The sequence below is a fragment of the Cydia fagiglandana genome, chromosome 4 (assembly GCF_963556715.1).
Source record: "Cydia fagiglandana chromosome 4, ilCydFagi1.1, whole genome shotgun sequence".
Classification (NCBI taxonomy): domain Eukaryota; kingdom Metazoa; phylum Arthropoda; class Insecta; order Lepidoptera; family Tortricidae; genus Cydia; species Cydia fagiglandana.
Window position 1 is genome coordinate 8732276 of NC_085935.1, and position 16219 is coordinate 8748494.

Here is a 16219-nt window from a genome sequence, read left to right on the forward strand (position 1 = left end):
GAATTCAGTGTTTATTTTGAATTACTTGTGTTATTTCTATACAAGCGTTGCTAATTTGTCGATTAAGTATTTTTACAAATTGGTTACAAATATCTACTGTTATTACTGTTATTAAGTTCCTTATACGTTACTTGTGTTTGTCATTTATTTGTGTATCCTTAGGCTAGTATAATCTATATAATTGTATACCTAATATGCAATATGTATTTAATATAATTTCAATAACACTATTGTATAAATTATGAGAGATTATCCTAACCAACGATTTATCCCCAGTTATTAACACTTTAGTTCCAAGCGCGGCATTGAAGTGGCGCCCCATCGCGGCCCAATATTGTCGCTCTCAGCCCGTTCCCACCCCTCTCATGCAATCCCTTCAACATTTACATGCTAACAAAGCGACTGTCATACATTAAACACCATAATTATACTATCCACTAGATTTATAGCGCAAAAACAATGACTCTCAAGTGCCTTTTCAACCCTTTTTGTTTCGCACAAAAGTAAGCGGCGAAACGCGCTGCTCATTTAAAGGGTAATTAATATAAAAGTTCTCATAATCCGAAGCAATTAAAAATGTTTTGATTCAAACAAAAAAAACACTAATAAATTATGTGACCTTTTATTTATTTCAGATTTTGTTTTTGTTTGGTCGAATGAAATGTCAGATTTTTTATAATGAAATATATTTTTTGCGATACAGTCTTAACTGCGGTTTCACATAATTACCTACAATCACCTATTCATACAAATATTGTAAAAATACACTCTATTTGTTTGGGCGGTCGTGTAATTAGGCTAGCAGTCACCGGCTAGTCTAATTTTGAGACCATTGAGAAAGGTAAAAATATGAACACCGGCTATTGTATTTTTCTGTATTAGATATCCAGTTTTAGTGGCCATTACCATGTTCATAATGGTAATGTTACCAGTCCGATCACGACCAACAGGTGCGATCGCCAGCGCCGGGCAAACAAGGCGAGATTATTCCAAGCCTTATAAATAAACAGCCTGAATAAATAAATCCTACTATACTTAGTATCTACCGGTTTTATCTACTAAGTACTATCTATAAATGCAAATAGGTAACAAGCCTTTTTACCCGACTCCAAGAAGGGTTAAGATTTAAGATTTTAGCAGTTTATAGGTATTATATAGTCCGTTTTTTTTAGCATTACAAAGAACTTCGCAGAAGTAAGCTTGTGGTTCCAAATCCGGCACTTTTAGCGGTAATAATTTGAAACGAATTATATGTTTGACCATGCTACATTAGATAATTCAATAATTATTAACAATTAAAGAGCCTGACAAAAACTGCACGCTTGCTTCTGTGGAGTTCTTTCTGATGCTAAAAAAACGAACTATATATGTGGATATACTGGGCCTTGCGTCGTGTTTTTGTTTTGGCTCATTTTGGAACTTGGCACATTTATTTATCATAATTATATTCACTTATTAGGATAGATAGGTATATATAATTTTAACAGACTTTGAATGATGAGGTTTTTTACCAAAAAAAACTGAATAGAATTTCAAGTTTATCGAATGTTTTGTTTGTTGTGTACCTATCTATATTTAAATTTAAAAAAGTGGGGAGTGCTATAGATCTACAGGATAGAATTATACAGGGTGTTTGGTACATCGTTTGCAAAATTAAAACGGCAGATAGGTTGAGTCATTTGCTATCTACTCATGCCTAGAAAAAAAAATTGGCCATGGTATTTTTACTACTGCGCAAGTAAAAATATGAAATTTACGAAAAACTGGCATAGAGCTGAAAAAAAACATGCGCAAAATTAAAAATTTCTAGGCCTGGGAAGATAGCAAATGAAATTACTCAACCTATCTGCCGTTTTAATTTGGCAAACGATGTACCAAACACCCTGTATAAGTACCTACATGATACAAAAGTATAGACTTTCTAGCTTAGCTGATGCTGGACTGGACTATATAAATGAATCAACTATATTGTTTAAAGTAGTCTTTTAAGTAAATATATTTATACTTAGAAACTAGGCAACTAGGCAAGTGACATCCTTTAAAATACGAAAACCTCTGAATAACATTTTGAGAACGATCATAAAATGCAATAAATAAGTCTATTCTATATTAAAACAAATGTTTACATACCTAAATTACCTATTTACACATAATATTTAGATGAGTCAAAGCACACTGAATCACAGTCATTAAATACCTAAATAGGTATGAAATAACCTTTAAGTAACAATTTTTCTCTTTATCCTTTTTATCTTGTTTTTATCCAAATACCTACTTATCCAAAATATTCGAAACTTACAGTTAGTAGATTCTCACTTGTCTTGTAAGTACATTGCAACAACTTCAATACAAATTTTTGAATAAAGAATGCGTTCGATATTTTTCTTCTAATTTTAGAAACGAGCCAGTTACTTTTTTTTCTTGAGATATAGGTTTAGGTTTTAATAATACTTTTTATATTATAGCTGGTCAAGCAGATCTTTTCAGTAGAAAAAGACGGCAAATTTAAAAAAAATAAGGTGCGAAGGAATATCGTCCCATAGAAAAAATGAATTTCGCGCCTGTTTTTACTGACAAGATTTGCTTGACGTAATATCTACGCTTCTGTCATTCAATTTTAACTCAAGAAGCCAGCTGAAAGTTTCCTTTTTTGTATTTATTTAGAAACAAACAGTCATATACAAAAATGTGTACAAAAATAATTTTATAATCCACACAAGACCTACAGTTTCCTTAAATTTCTGTATAAAATTATAGCTTGTGAAAGGACTGTCTCATTTTAAACATAGACAGAGAGAATCATACTATACATATCTTTGTCTTACACTAGTACTAGCACCCAAAAGAAAAGGATGAGTATAGTATTTTTTTTCTTATTTACTGGACAAATTAGGTTTGACCAACTGTTCGTTTTTTTTTAGGGTTCCGTACCCAAAGGGTAAAACGGGACCCTATTACCAAAGAATATAATACTCACTAGGAGAAGAACGGTAACTCCATACAAAAAAATGTCCCCAACCGTTTATACGTTTATACTACTGGCGCCCTCGATGTGTACCAATGGAACTAAAGTTAACAACCGGTTTAGCCTGGCGGGTATTGGTATTATAGGTATATAGTAATTATGTTGATAAACATATTTGTTATCTTCATATCACGAAATATATGAAAGATGCAAATATTACCCCTTGTTTGTGGTATTATCTATTGATTTAAATAAAAGGCATATTTATGTTTATAACATTGTATTATGTTTTACATATAGAAATATACACTGAAAATTAAACCCTGACAACTTAATCAAAATAGACATTAATAAAGCGCATTCACAAAGTTTTCAGTATTATACAAATAACATTAGGCATACCTACCTATTACACTTTACACACAGATACACTAAACTTTACACACGGCATTTTACACAGATTTCTAACTTGTATTCATACATTTCTTCACGGTTAATTAAGACGCTTTCCAGATGCGTTATGACTCGGTTCCTTCTGAACCCACTAAAGCTGTATAAATTTCACTCTGGCTGCTTCAACAGCCATTGCTCCGCATTTAGCACATTTACTATGTGCATTGCTGTAATCTATGTAGGTACAGACTTACAGTCTTAAGTGGTTGTACCGCTACGTTGTATTTATTATTTAAAGATTTAATAAATAAAATGTTCGTTATGAACTTTAACCACAGCAGTTGGACAGAGTCATTGACAAATATATTTTTTTATTATGGTGGATGATTATGCAATAAAACTTTGATTTTATGAAAAGACGCATTGTATTATTACTTTTCACACACATTTATACCGTGAATCGACACAATAACAAATTTTCAGTTTTATTGTAAAGGAAAGCGAACTAGCTTGAGCGGCCATTTTTGCAAGAGCGAAAAGCACAGATAAAATATCTTTGTCATAGATCTAGGCCGAGCTGTTTGAGGTTTCAAATTAAACTATTTCCACTATGAATGGCAAATTACTCATAAATCTTATAATAATACATATAACGCTCAAACAAAGCAAATATTCATTATAAAACTTAATCGCGTGTAATTAAGTTTTAAGCATTTTAAGTCCCGTTTTATGATTAATTATGTATAAAATTCGTGATAATTTAAATCAGAGTTGGGAGCAATGTTGCTGTAGAAAAATGTTTTTATTTTTATTACTCGCAACTTTTTCTCGGAGGCCAACGCACACATAGAAGCTTCAGGCGCACACATGCGCAATTATTTGGGGACATAACTTTCTTAGGAAGTGAACAGGCCTTGCCTATTACTAAGACTTCGCTGTCCGTCCGTCCGTCCGTCCGTCCGTCCGTCCGTCCGTCCGTCCGTCTGTCACCAGGCTGTATCTCACGAACCGTGATAGCTAGACAGTTGAAATTTCCACAGATGATGTATTTCTGTTGCCGCTATAACAACAAATACTAAAAACAGAATAAAATAATGATTTGAATGGGGCTCCCATACAACAAACGTGATTTTTGACCAAAGTTAAGCAACGTCGGGAGGGGTCAGTACTTGGATGGGTGACCGTTTTTTTTTTTTGCTTTTTTTTTTGTTTTTTTTTTGCATTGTGGTACGGACCCCTTTGTGCGCGAGTCCAACTCGCACTTGCCCGGTTTTAGTATTAGAAATAAAGTAAACAATTTTGATGTGTCTTTTTATTGATAAACACGTTTTAAAAATAAGTCACGGCAAATATGTAACAATTATGAATTTAATACGGTCATTTATATTCTTCTGCTTTCATAAATAATAGTTACTGATTTATTAAAGGCGTTATTCAATTAAAAGACATGTAGTTGTGTTTGCTCAGAGCAAAAAAAGGTCAACCACGGCGGCGTTGCGTGAACAAGAGATTTCCTTTAGCAGGATTGGACCCAAGGATGGATTTAAGAAGTGGAGCCACCCAGATTTTTGATGCAGGTGGGGGTTTAAGCGTCTGCGACGTTTGAGGTTAATAATTTTTTAAGTTTAGGTTCTAAGTCAAGTTTAGTATCATTTTCAACTAAATCAAAGATGTAGACATAGATTTCATTGAAATCTGTTCAGCGTTTATTGATTTCCCATACAACCCTACACCTTACCTTTCATTTTTAAGGTTTTTTTTGGAATAAAAACTATCCTATGTTCTTCCCCGGCATCGGCACTCAAACTATCTCTATACCAAATTTTATCTAAATCGGTTCAGCGGTTATTGAATCCCCATACAAACTTCCTCCTCCCTTTTCACACCCTTAAGGGATGATTATTGAGATTAAAAGTATGCTATGTTATTCCCTGGGACTCAAACTATCTCTGTACCAAATTTTAACTAAATTGGTTTAGCAGTTTTAAGCGTGAAGAGGAATTTAGAAAAAAGTATTTTTTTCATATTTTATGTGTTTTTACTTCGAAATGGTGTCATTATGATATCAGAAATGAATTCGGCACCCCGATGTATACGGAAACGATACCAAACTTGACCTAGTAGCTTAAATGATACAGATATCAAGATCAAGTTGAGAGCCCTCCCCCCCCCTAAAAAATTACATCAAAAATCTCGGTAGATCCACTTCTTGAATCCATCCCTGGGTCCTAAGGACCAATCCTGCCAAAGGAAATCTCTTGTTCATGCAACGCCGTATATTAGCTCCAGCGCCATCCGCTAATGTCAAGATCGCTTACCTTCTTTCAAGTTCTTTCTAATGCTAAGAAAACGAAGTATAGGTAGAACTAGGTATTCAACTTTTTTTAATTATTTAATCCTTGCACAGGTGGCATTTTTACCCGACTGCAGCAATGTTAAACTACGGAACCCTAAAAAGGACGGTTATTATTAAAAATTCCTAGTACTTTAAATAAAGAGTTTTTTTTTAACATTAATTGACGGAATAAAATCCAATCATTAACATGGTTTGTGATGGTTTGTTTCAAATTCACCTTCCAAAACGCACGTGTGCTACTGGCAGTGTCCCCAAACCAGATCCCAATCTTGCGGGACGAGATCAGCGCACAGCTGTCATGGCCATGCCACGCGACTTATTTTTTTTTAATCGGACAAATTGATGTAAAAACTCTTTTGTTTTGGTCAGAGGTTGACAAGGTGTTTGTTTTTTTGCTAATAGATATAGGGAGCTATAAATTATATTTTGTAAGCTTCTGTGTAGGTATTGTGTTAAATACGTCCCTAATATATTTATTAGCAAAAATAGAAAACTCATGAAAATGCATACCGAGTTGAATCAATGCAACTATTGTATTTGTTTTAACAAGTACCTATGGAAATAAGATAAAACATCGGAAACCGTCGGAATCATAGAAGTGTTGATCTCGAGGAAAGCTATAGCCCGATTCTCATACAGTTTTGATAGTATTTTGATACGATCGTCACAGGTCGTATCTATACTCTGTATCTAAAGGTACTTAAATAAAAGTAAACAAAACCTACCCTCAAATAGCTCCTTAAGCCAGTTGAGGGTAAATGAAAATATTACATGATCAATAATGTAGGTTAGATCGTTCAATGACTGATCCAGGCGGTTTTGTATTTGGTCGGTTGACCAATCAATTTTATAACTACCCCAAAATGTACAAATTGTTTGTTTACTTTTATTAAATACCTAAAGATACAGAATATTTACCAATTGTAAACCTTAACTGTTAAATCTGAATCTGGCTTCTAGAGTCCGTCTACGTTAATTTTGTACCGACTTGGTGGTCATGGCAGTGACAATAAATATTATATTGCTGCCTGTGCTTGAGTTGAGTTCAACTGAAATTTACAAAATAAACTTTCTAAGCGACATTAAACAACGCTTTAAATTCTGATGCAGTATACAGTATTGTTTAAAATATTCTACCCTACTCGCTCAGTCGATAAGGATAGACAGTCAATTTAGTCACACAATAGACGGTATCATTTTGTTTAAACATCAATTGCGCACGTCGTCGGGAGGGCGGCATTCCCTCACAGTCCTCTCTTCGCGTCAGCTGCGACCTCACCCTCCCGAAGTTCTATTAACTTCAATTGAGCCAGACAAATTTACATGAATCGACGGGCCATGAAATCAGCGATGTACCTACAAGTAAAGCAACGACTAGAGCATACCACCACATTATAATTCGATTTATATGATGTAAGTAGTAGAGACAAAAATGATTTATTAAAAGTTCTACATACATGACAAAAAACATACAACTAAGGCTTACAAATAAAAATTAAAACTATAAATTTAAGAAAACAAACCGCTCCCTGCCGTTCCCGGTGCAAAGGTGCCCATGATGCTCGCAGCGTTTCCACGCTGGATCACCACGGACAGCCTTTGCACAAGGAACGACTCGGAGCGGGGACCCTCCCCTTTCTGTCTGAGTCGACGTCCCAAATCACGAGTGAAGCGTTTCGCGTCGGCAGACCAGCAACCCGCCGTTTCTACAGAGAAAGGGATGACTATGTAGGCAGGGGAGAGAGGGGCATATTTTTGACGTTTTAGATCCGCTTGAGTTTCGGCTGCCGCACCGGCCACGCGCGATGTACGGCTGATGTGGGAGGCGGCGAACGTACTGACGCATGTAGCGTCCCAAACCAAACACCGTCCCCTTTCCCACCAAACACCGTCCCCTTTCCCACCAAACACCGTCCCCTAGTAGTAGAGACAAATATTTATCTTAAAAATATGAATACGCAAACTTGTCAATGTCATGTACGACTTGCCACAAACTAAGTATTTAATCACTCATAATTATAAAAATATAAACCATGACAAAAAATTAATAAATATCATCACATAAGATACGCAAATTATAAAAAATAAGAATAAGCAGTTACACTACCATAGCAATGTACAAATTGCAGAACATTCCCAAAAAGCGGAAACGTTCTCGAGAATGTTCTCAGAACATTCCTGCAACATGGAAATTATTGTTTTAACAAGAGAATATACTTGAAATAAAGTTTAAATAGGCATAACTTTAAACTAAATGTTATTATGCATATATTATTGTCTATTACAGTTAGCTATTTTGTTGATGTGATAAATTTACCAATAAGTTGCTTAAATTCTCATTGTATATCAGAGAACATTTCGACTTTCGACAATTTTTTCCAAAAATTTTTTTTTGTTTTATTAGAATCTAGAGGCCTCTATCTCCCGCCATGCCCAATCTCAGCGCGCTCGGACCAACTTGAAAAAATAAAATAAAAAGTCGGCCATTTTGTTTTTTTTTAATGCAGTTTGTTTTGTCTTGGGGCCCTCTATGATATTTGGTCGAGCACCTCCCACCTATCACGTACCGTTTAAAAGTTGCCATACAAAATAAAAGTGGCCAGTTTTCCCGCAATTGTAGCATTTTTCCAAAAAAAAAGTTTTCATAGGTATCTAGGGGACCCCGAGATTCCGTGACCAAAATTTCAGCGCACTAGGACAAAATTAAAAAAGTTTAAAAAAAAGTCGGCCATATTGAAAAAAAATGGCAGCGTCAAAAACTGCCAGGGTCCCTCTATGATATTTGGTCGAGCACAGGCCACCTAAGTCTGACCGTTTGGCCGGGCCGTCATACATTTTTCTGACCGGAAGCGGACGACCAAAAGTCGGAATTTTCTGGGGGTAAGGACTACACCTAAACTATCGTGAATATTCATGGTATAAACTACGATAAATAAATAAATTCTCGTTCTCGAGAACATTCTCAGAAGTTACCGAGAATTTCTCATGTGGAAAGTTTCGCAACTTTGGAAAGTTCTCGTGCGTGCATTGCTACACTACCATAATATTTTATTATATTCAAGTTCCGCCGTTTCAAAACCAAAACGCTTATGTTATGAAAAACAAGTGTGATTATTTAACGCTCATTCCAGGGCCCGCGCGGTAGTCCCGTGCGCGCACCATATGGCCCTACGGTCGACTCAAATCGCTATTATATTGCTTTTAATTGATAACAATTTAAATATATTTGATGATTCACACTTACCAGCCTCATTATTATTCATCGAGCCATTATCTCTTGTTCGCGTTTCACCGCGCGATGCTATCTTAAGCACGAATGTGTTTTACCTTTATGTTTTTAATGTCACGCCACTAATTTGAACTGATGATGGCATTTTTTATATTCCAATGTAGGTTTTGTATTTACGTTTTATGTAATCTTCAACCTTAAGTATCATTAATGGGCGGAAAAAGCTCAACAACGGGAGTATGGAAATCAAGGCCACTATAACAGGCTATTAAAAGTATCTGACTAGGTAAGGTAGGCACATAGAGCAAAAATTGATAAATACTAGCTGATATCTACGACGCGAAGTATTTATCTCGGAAATATGTCATTCAAGTCTAATAAAAATTGTACTTAATCGAATCAAGTGGGCAACTTTAAATGCGTACAACGGATTTTAGAATTCGTACTGGCATCCTGTAAAATGATAAGGTATAGAAGGTAGATATAATTCTTCCTCTAGGTATAACATTAATCTGGTTACAAAAACATTAACACAACTATCATCAGGAGCAAAATATTTACTTAAAATGTATTGTGACGCAGATAGAAGTATAGGTCAGGACTGTTGCCATGACGTGTCTTTTGAAGTCTGGGACATAATTGGGCTCAATTTATGTTATACTCGTAGATATATTATGAGCGGCACCGGCAGTTATTGTCAATACTTAATACCGAGCATAGTATATACCTGGAGTTAACTATGGTGTGATTACTGATCATGCATAGCCGAGAATATAAACATGATAGTACTTTGAACAGCTGTTCGCCCTTGCCAATAGACTGGAAATCTTGTTTGTACTTTAAATGGTCTACATAAAATAACTTCAGCGTGCCAATGACTGTCCTATTTTACTGGCATATGTATTTTTTGCAAGCTAAATAAAACGTTAAAAATAAATAATATGGGACTAGAATAAAATAGAGATGACTTCTAAGTAGGTAAGTAGAATAAAAAATACATAAAGTGATTTTACTAAAGTAGTAAACACATGTAACGTGTTGAGAAATTACGACACTGTAAACTCGCTCCATTTTACCGTCCCGTTTTATTATTCAATAAAAGTGTTTTTCAACAAAGGCACATTGGATGCGGTTTGGGCATCGTAAATCAGGTGCAAAGACCCCGAGGACTAGTGCTTCTTGAACTGTCAAGGTCTCGTTGTGGCCTGTGGTCTTCCAATTGCATTTTGAAAAATAACGTCCATAATCACCAATCCCACTCAACGTTTATTCATAACTTCAACTTTAACAACATTACAAAAGGTCTTATTTATAATAACGGATATGCCATAAATACGAGTTACTTGAAGTTACCACTCGGTGTTGCTCTCTTCGAGAGATGCTCGGGTGTTATGTCGGCAGTTGAAATTTCAACAATGTATGCGCCTTTGTATGCTCTCGCCGGAATTTATTTTCGTGAGCTGTTTAGTGGTTAATACCAATTACTTACTCATCGTTACAATTGATGTTAGGTATTTGTATAAAAGAAGGAATTATACTTTTAAGCGAAACTGATTAACTGCGGTATGGGAATGATGATGGTAAATATATGTTTGCCTAACTATAATCCTACTACTAACACATTCAGCGAATTGGCCTATGTTACTGGCGTTATTACCGGTTTGTAGGCTGTCAAATGTGTAGTTACTTACTTACTTACAGAACAATCAACAGACGAAGTAGGTAGCTAAGCGGGCGAGCTGTTCAATACATATGTTCTGGATACAACTTTATGGTTAGGGGAATATGAGCGTAAGCACTTTGTGTAGAAAATTTTAATTACCTCCCCCTGCTATTTCTGCTGCAAACTGTGTATATACAATATGACGACTTTGGTTACACTAACTACACTAACATCATATAGATTAAGTATATCAATCAAAGAGTAGATACATACTTACCCAATAATAATGGGTAATTTGCATCCCTGGGCTATTTACTAACACAGCAGACGCGCTCATCTTATCAATGCAGCAATTAAATTATGACTACTCTAAAATGCTAAAACAGTTTAAAAATAACAATAGTAGTCACTTTAATAAAGCGTCGCGTGTCGATGGGCCGATAAGCGGCAATTCACAGGCCATATTGCGGCTATGTCATTTACATAATTGTTACAATACGTGGCCACGGTGATAGGGTGGATCCTTACAAACTCGATTAAGGTCAATAACATAGTTGGCCTACCATCACTAATGTTATAAACAGACTAACAGTTTGATTCGGAAAATTAATTAGATTTCTACTAGACTTCAACAAGTTACGATATGGAAAATTTAAAGATATTTGTAAGATAGATATGTCAAACTTGACGTTTCCGCAATTCTGGGGGTCCTCTTGAACGATTTCGACAAGTTATGACTTAGATATCCAAGTCACATCTAGTCGATATCTAATGCAGATCTAGTTGATCTCTAAATCGTCTCTAGATCTTGTTATTATGTCGAAATCCGAATAGGCCTGTAAGGGCCCGATTCGGATTATGAATGAATGAATGAAAACATTTATTTTCAGGCAACTATTGGCCCATAGATAAATACCTTAAAACTAGCATACATATTATTACAAAATATATCTTAAAATTAAAAACACAATTATGGCTGCGATGCAGTTCGCAACCCCGCAGTATCAGGGAGCCGGCCACGGAACCGCCGGAACTTATTAGGAAATAGACATCTATTAGACATCTTTTAGACATCACCAAGATACGATAACGATATGTTTAAGATCTAACCTGTCATATTTGACATTTGCGCGATTCTGGAGATACTCTTGAACGATTTCCACAGGATATGACCTGATATGACATACGGCTCGATTCGGAAAATGAGTTAGATTTCTACTAGACTTCAACAAGTTACGATATGGATAATTTAAAGATATTTGTAAGATAGATATGTCAAATTTGACGTTGCGATTCTGGAGGTCCTCTTGGACGATTTCGACAAGTTATGACTTAGATATCCAAGTCACATCTAGTCGATATCTAATGTAGATCTAGTTGATCTCTAAATCGTCTCTAGATCTTGTGATTATCTCGTTTCCCGAATACGCGTGTTAGAGATCTAATCACATCTAATAGATATCTTACTCTATCTAACGTAAAAGTGACATTGGTTGCCCGAATTGCGCTGCAAAAGAGAACTAGGTAGTTGATATCTAAACTATAACGCTACGTCTTACGTAGGCGAACAACGCGCGAACGCGGCGCGGCGCGGCGCGGCGAAATCAATCCTTTGATGCCCATAGAAGTGTCCTACGTAAGCGATCTCGTTGCGAACGCGGTGCGGCGCGATTTGCACGCGAATGTCAGGCGGCGCGGCGCGGCGCGGCGCGGCGGCGGCCGCTTTCGCCGCGCCGCGCCGCGCCGCGTTCGCGCGTTGTTCGCCTACGTAAGACGTAGCGTAACGTATCTAGAATGGATTTAGTACGTGTCGTCTCTTGTGAATATCTTGAAGTTCGAATACGGCAGTAGATCTAGGTACCTAAGGTCATTTTGGATATGTAGTTTCTTGTTTTCGGAACAGGAGGAAGAGGAAATAAGAAAATTTCCTAATACAAAAGTGTTTCTCTCGCCCCAATGTTTCACTAACTTTATATTTGGATCTTAAAAATCATGAAATCAATCCAAAAAACTATTGCAATAAAAGCGTTGGTATAAAAAATATAATTATGTATACTTACAATGGGCGTTTCGGTCGTCCGTCGTATGGTGAAAACAGTAAATAAATCAATTTATCCGTTGAGATTAAATTTTTAAATAATCTCATAAGTAGTTGAATTTTTTAATCGAATCATAGATAATACAAATCCAAGAAATAATGCCATTCAGCCAATAAAAATAATTTATAACTTTTATAAAGGTACGGTAGCAAAAAATAAGACTATTGAGTGCCAAGTTGGAGACATCCATGCAATACTTAAATAAAAATTTATCAGTTGACAGTAAAATCTTTTATAAGACCTGTAAATCGGGAGGCATCTATCTGCTAGAGTGATATGGTAATACCCATCTCATATTACTTTCTCACTCTAGCAGACACTTGCCTCTTGTTCTTGTAGGGCCGTAAAAGGGGTAGGGTTTTATGCCTTCATACAAAACTAAAATATGTTTTTTCCATCATAAACCTTTAGGCGACGGAACCCTAGAAACACATGAATACGGAATCTAGGATCAAAACGGATTTCTTAAAAAAACTACACTAGATAAAAAAAAACACTCGTTTTTGAACGCAGTGCGTGTGTATTTTTTTAAATTGTTTATGGTAAAAAAATGGCGGCAAAGTAGTTTGATTCTATAGTCTGTCCAATTCTGTCCCTTGACAGTAGAAAAAGCAGCAAATTTAAAAAATGTAAGGCGCGAAGGGTAATCAAGTAATCTCATCCCATAAAAAAAATGTATTTCGCGCCTTTTGCTACTGACAGACTTTTTTGACAGGCTATAGTTTGATTCACCGTCCGTTGTTATCCTGTTGCAGGTCCTGTCTGAACCTGAAGAACAGTTGTTGATAAAATAAAACAGAGACCTATTGCATTATAATAAAAAAATACAAGCTAATATATATTTGTATTGCTTTCAGTAAAAGTTACATATAAAATTTGGTAGAATTTATTTTGAAGGTGAGCGAAAAATACATGCTTAAACTATATAATTCACCAGTCCAAACGAATGATAAGCATTTTCATATTACAATAAAATTGTTAGCTAAAGTTTTAAACCTTTTGCGCACCTCGAAGTCCTTGCGCCAGATTGTATTTGGGCTAATTGCACATATGAGATAAACTCATTACCAAGGATAGACGCGAGATTCTAGCAGCGGTCTTATCTGGTAAAGCAGCGACTTAGCGCAAGAGACAGCGGAAAGCGGTTACCAAAATAGACGACTCAAAGTTACTAACCCAGGATTCTTACAGTAACGCGTTTATCACACAGTCGCTCCGCTGTGTGAGCAAGACAGTACACGCATGCATGTCTATTGTCTACTAATGATACATGTATTGTATAAAGTAGTCCATAGAAAAGCAATATTTTTCTCTTTTAAAATATTTCACACAAGGTATTTAAAAACTATGTCATTGCTTCCATGATCAATGATATAGTTTCACTGAATCTGTCTTTACAAAATTGTTTCTTTAGTTGCAGAATGAACATCATTTACGAAGGAATATAAAAAGAACTTTAATAGGTAGTATTAATAAGTTAATAAGTATTACTGCAATGTTCTGCCGTCAAAGTGCAGCATTAATTTGTTTAGTTCAGTTAACAAGTAGTTTTTTGACAAGTTTTCACTGTGACATTAATGCACCATTCAAGGCGGTTTGTTCACAGGTAACGCGAAAATAGAAATTTAAGCAAGAGTAATAGAGAGGCAGAAACCTAACTTTCGATTGTCGTGTTTCACGGTAGGCCATCTGTGATTGACCTATAGTGACGCATGATGTGTCCTTGATGATGTCAATGAGGTTTGTTTACTGTATGTGCAAGTGGTGCCATCTACGTAGAGCTTTGCTTAATATTTCCTATTCCTAAAGTATCTGAAACAAGCTTGTCACAACAAAACCGCTAAAGTCAGTCCGTGAAAAGTTTCAGTGATTTGGATAGGGCTATCCAAATCACTGAACAGTGCATGTGTCATTTTAAACGTCAAACTTCTATGAAATTGTGAAGTATAAATATCACTTACACTGCGTGGGCTATCAAATCTGCTGCAGACTTTTCTTGGTGCGACTCTAACCGCTGCGCTTTTCACAGTGCGCCCCGCTTACACACGTACAAAGGCCTTTGACGTACGTCCGGGGCGGGCGGGGGCGGGCCCGCATGATCGCGCGATCGCCGGCGACCCATTTGCGCCTCGTTACACGCTGATAGCCGCAAACAAAACACACCCCAAGTAATTAGGAAAAGCCTTTTCCAGATACGGTAAGTACTGACTTTAGCAAGGCTTTAGTGATAATTTTTCAGACTTAACTATAGCTAAGTATGTCCCATAGCTCTTATGTCAGTGAATTAAGAACTATCGGCTCGATTCGGAAAATGAATTAGATCTCTACTAGACCTTAACAAGTTACGATATGGATAATTTAAAGATATTTGTAAGATAGATATGTCAAATTTGACGTTTCCGCGATTCTGGAGGTCCTCTTGAACGATTTCGACAAGTTATGACTTAGATATCCAAGGCACATCTAGTCGATATCTAATGTAAATCTAGTTGATCTCTATATCGTCTCTAGATCTTGTGATTATCTCGTTTCCCGAATACGCGTGTATGGGACGTATTTTTAAGTAAGTTTCTGTACTGTGTCTGTACACCCATAATTATACACTTGACTGTACATGTTATACTAATTCTTACACAATAAAAGGTAAAACAAAAGAAAGTGAATATGCCATAAGAATAGACAAAGGAATTGTTTAGGAGAGCGAAAGGTGCACGTTTACGATCTGTGACCACAACCTTAACGTCGTGGTGTGGTTTATATACAAATGTACATTAATTTATGAGGACTACCTAGCTATATTTTGCTAATGTTCCACACATGTTTCAAACCGCATCGATATTTTCTTCCCATTTATTTCTAGCACCCATCTATTCCTCTATAAAACATCTTCATCGTGTGGTAATAATTTACTTTGCACACAATAGACATAGCTTACTTTGTATATATGGGCAATTTACATGTAGGTGATGTAGGGTTGCAAAAGGATGAACAATAAAGTACTTAAAAAATACGACATCGACACACGGCTTCTATCAATGTGATTTTACCCAACACAATGTTTTCAGAAATCTGAAAAAAAAACGAACTAAGTATACCTAACTACTAATAACTATAGATCGTTTTTTTAGCATTAGATAAAAGATAAACAATCTTGACGTGTTATTTTATTGAAAAACACTTTTGAAAAATAAGTCACGGCAAATACAGGCTGCTTTCTGGGTCGTGATCAGAACCACTTTTTCTGCCTCTGTAAATGATCCACATTATCATATGGTAGTATTTGATTAAAAGATAATCACTTTAATTATTCTTATTTTTCAAGTAAAATTAATGTTATACTAAGAAATTATGGTCACCCTATGACTTTTGACATACGCTGTATGGAAAGCGACAAGACGTCTCATTGAGTAGGGTCACCAAATTGTATGCAAAAATGTTTTTTTAATACAGTTGCTCAAAAAGTGCTACTTTACGTAGCTGTTTAGCGTGCGGAAAGTTGGTTATCTCGAACTAG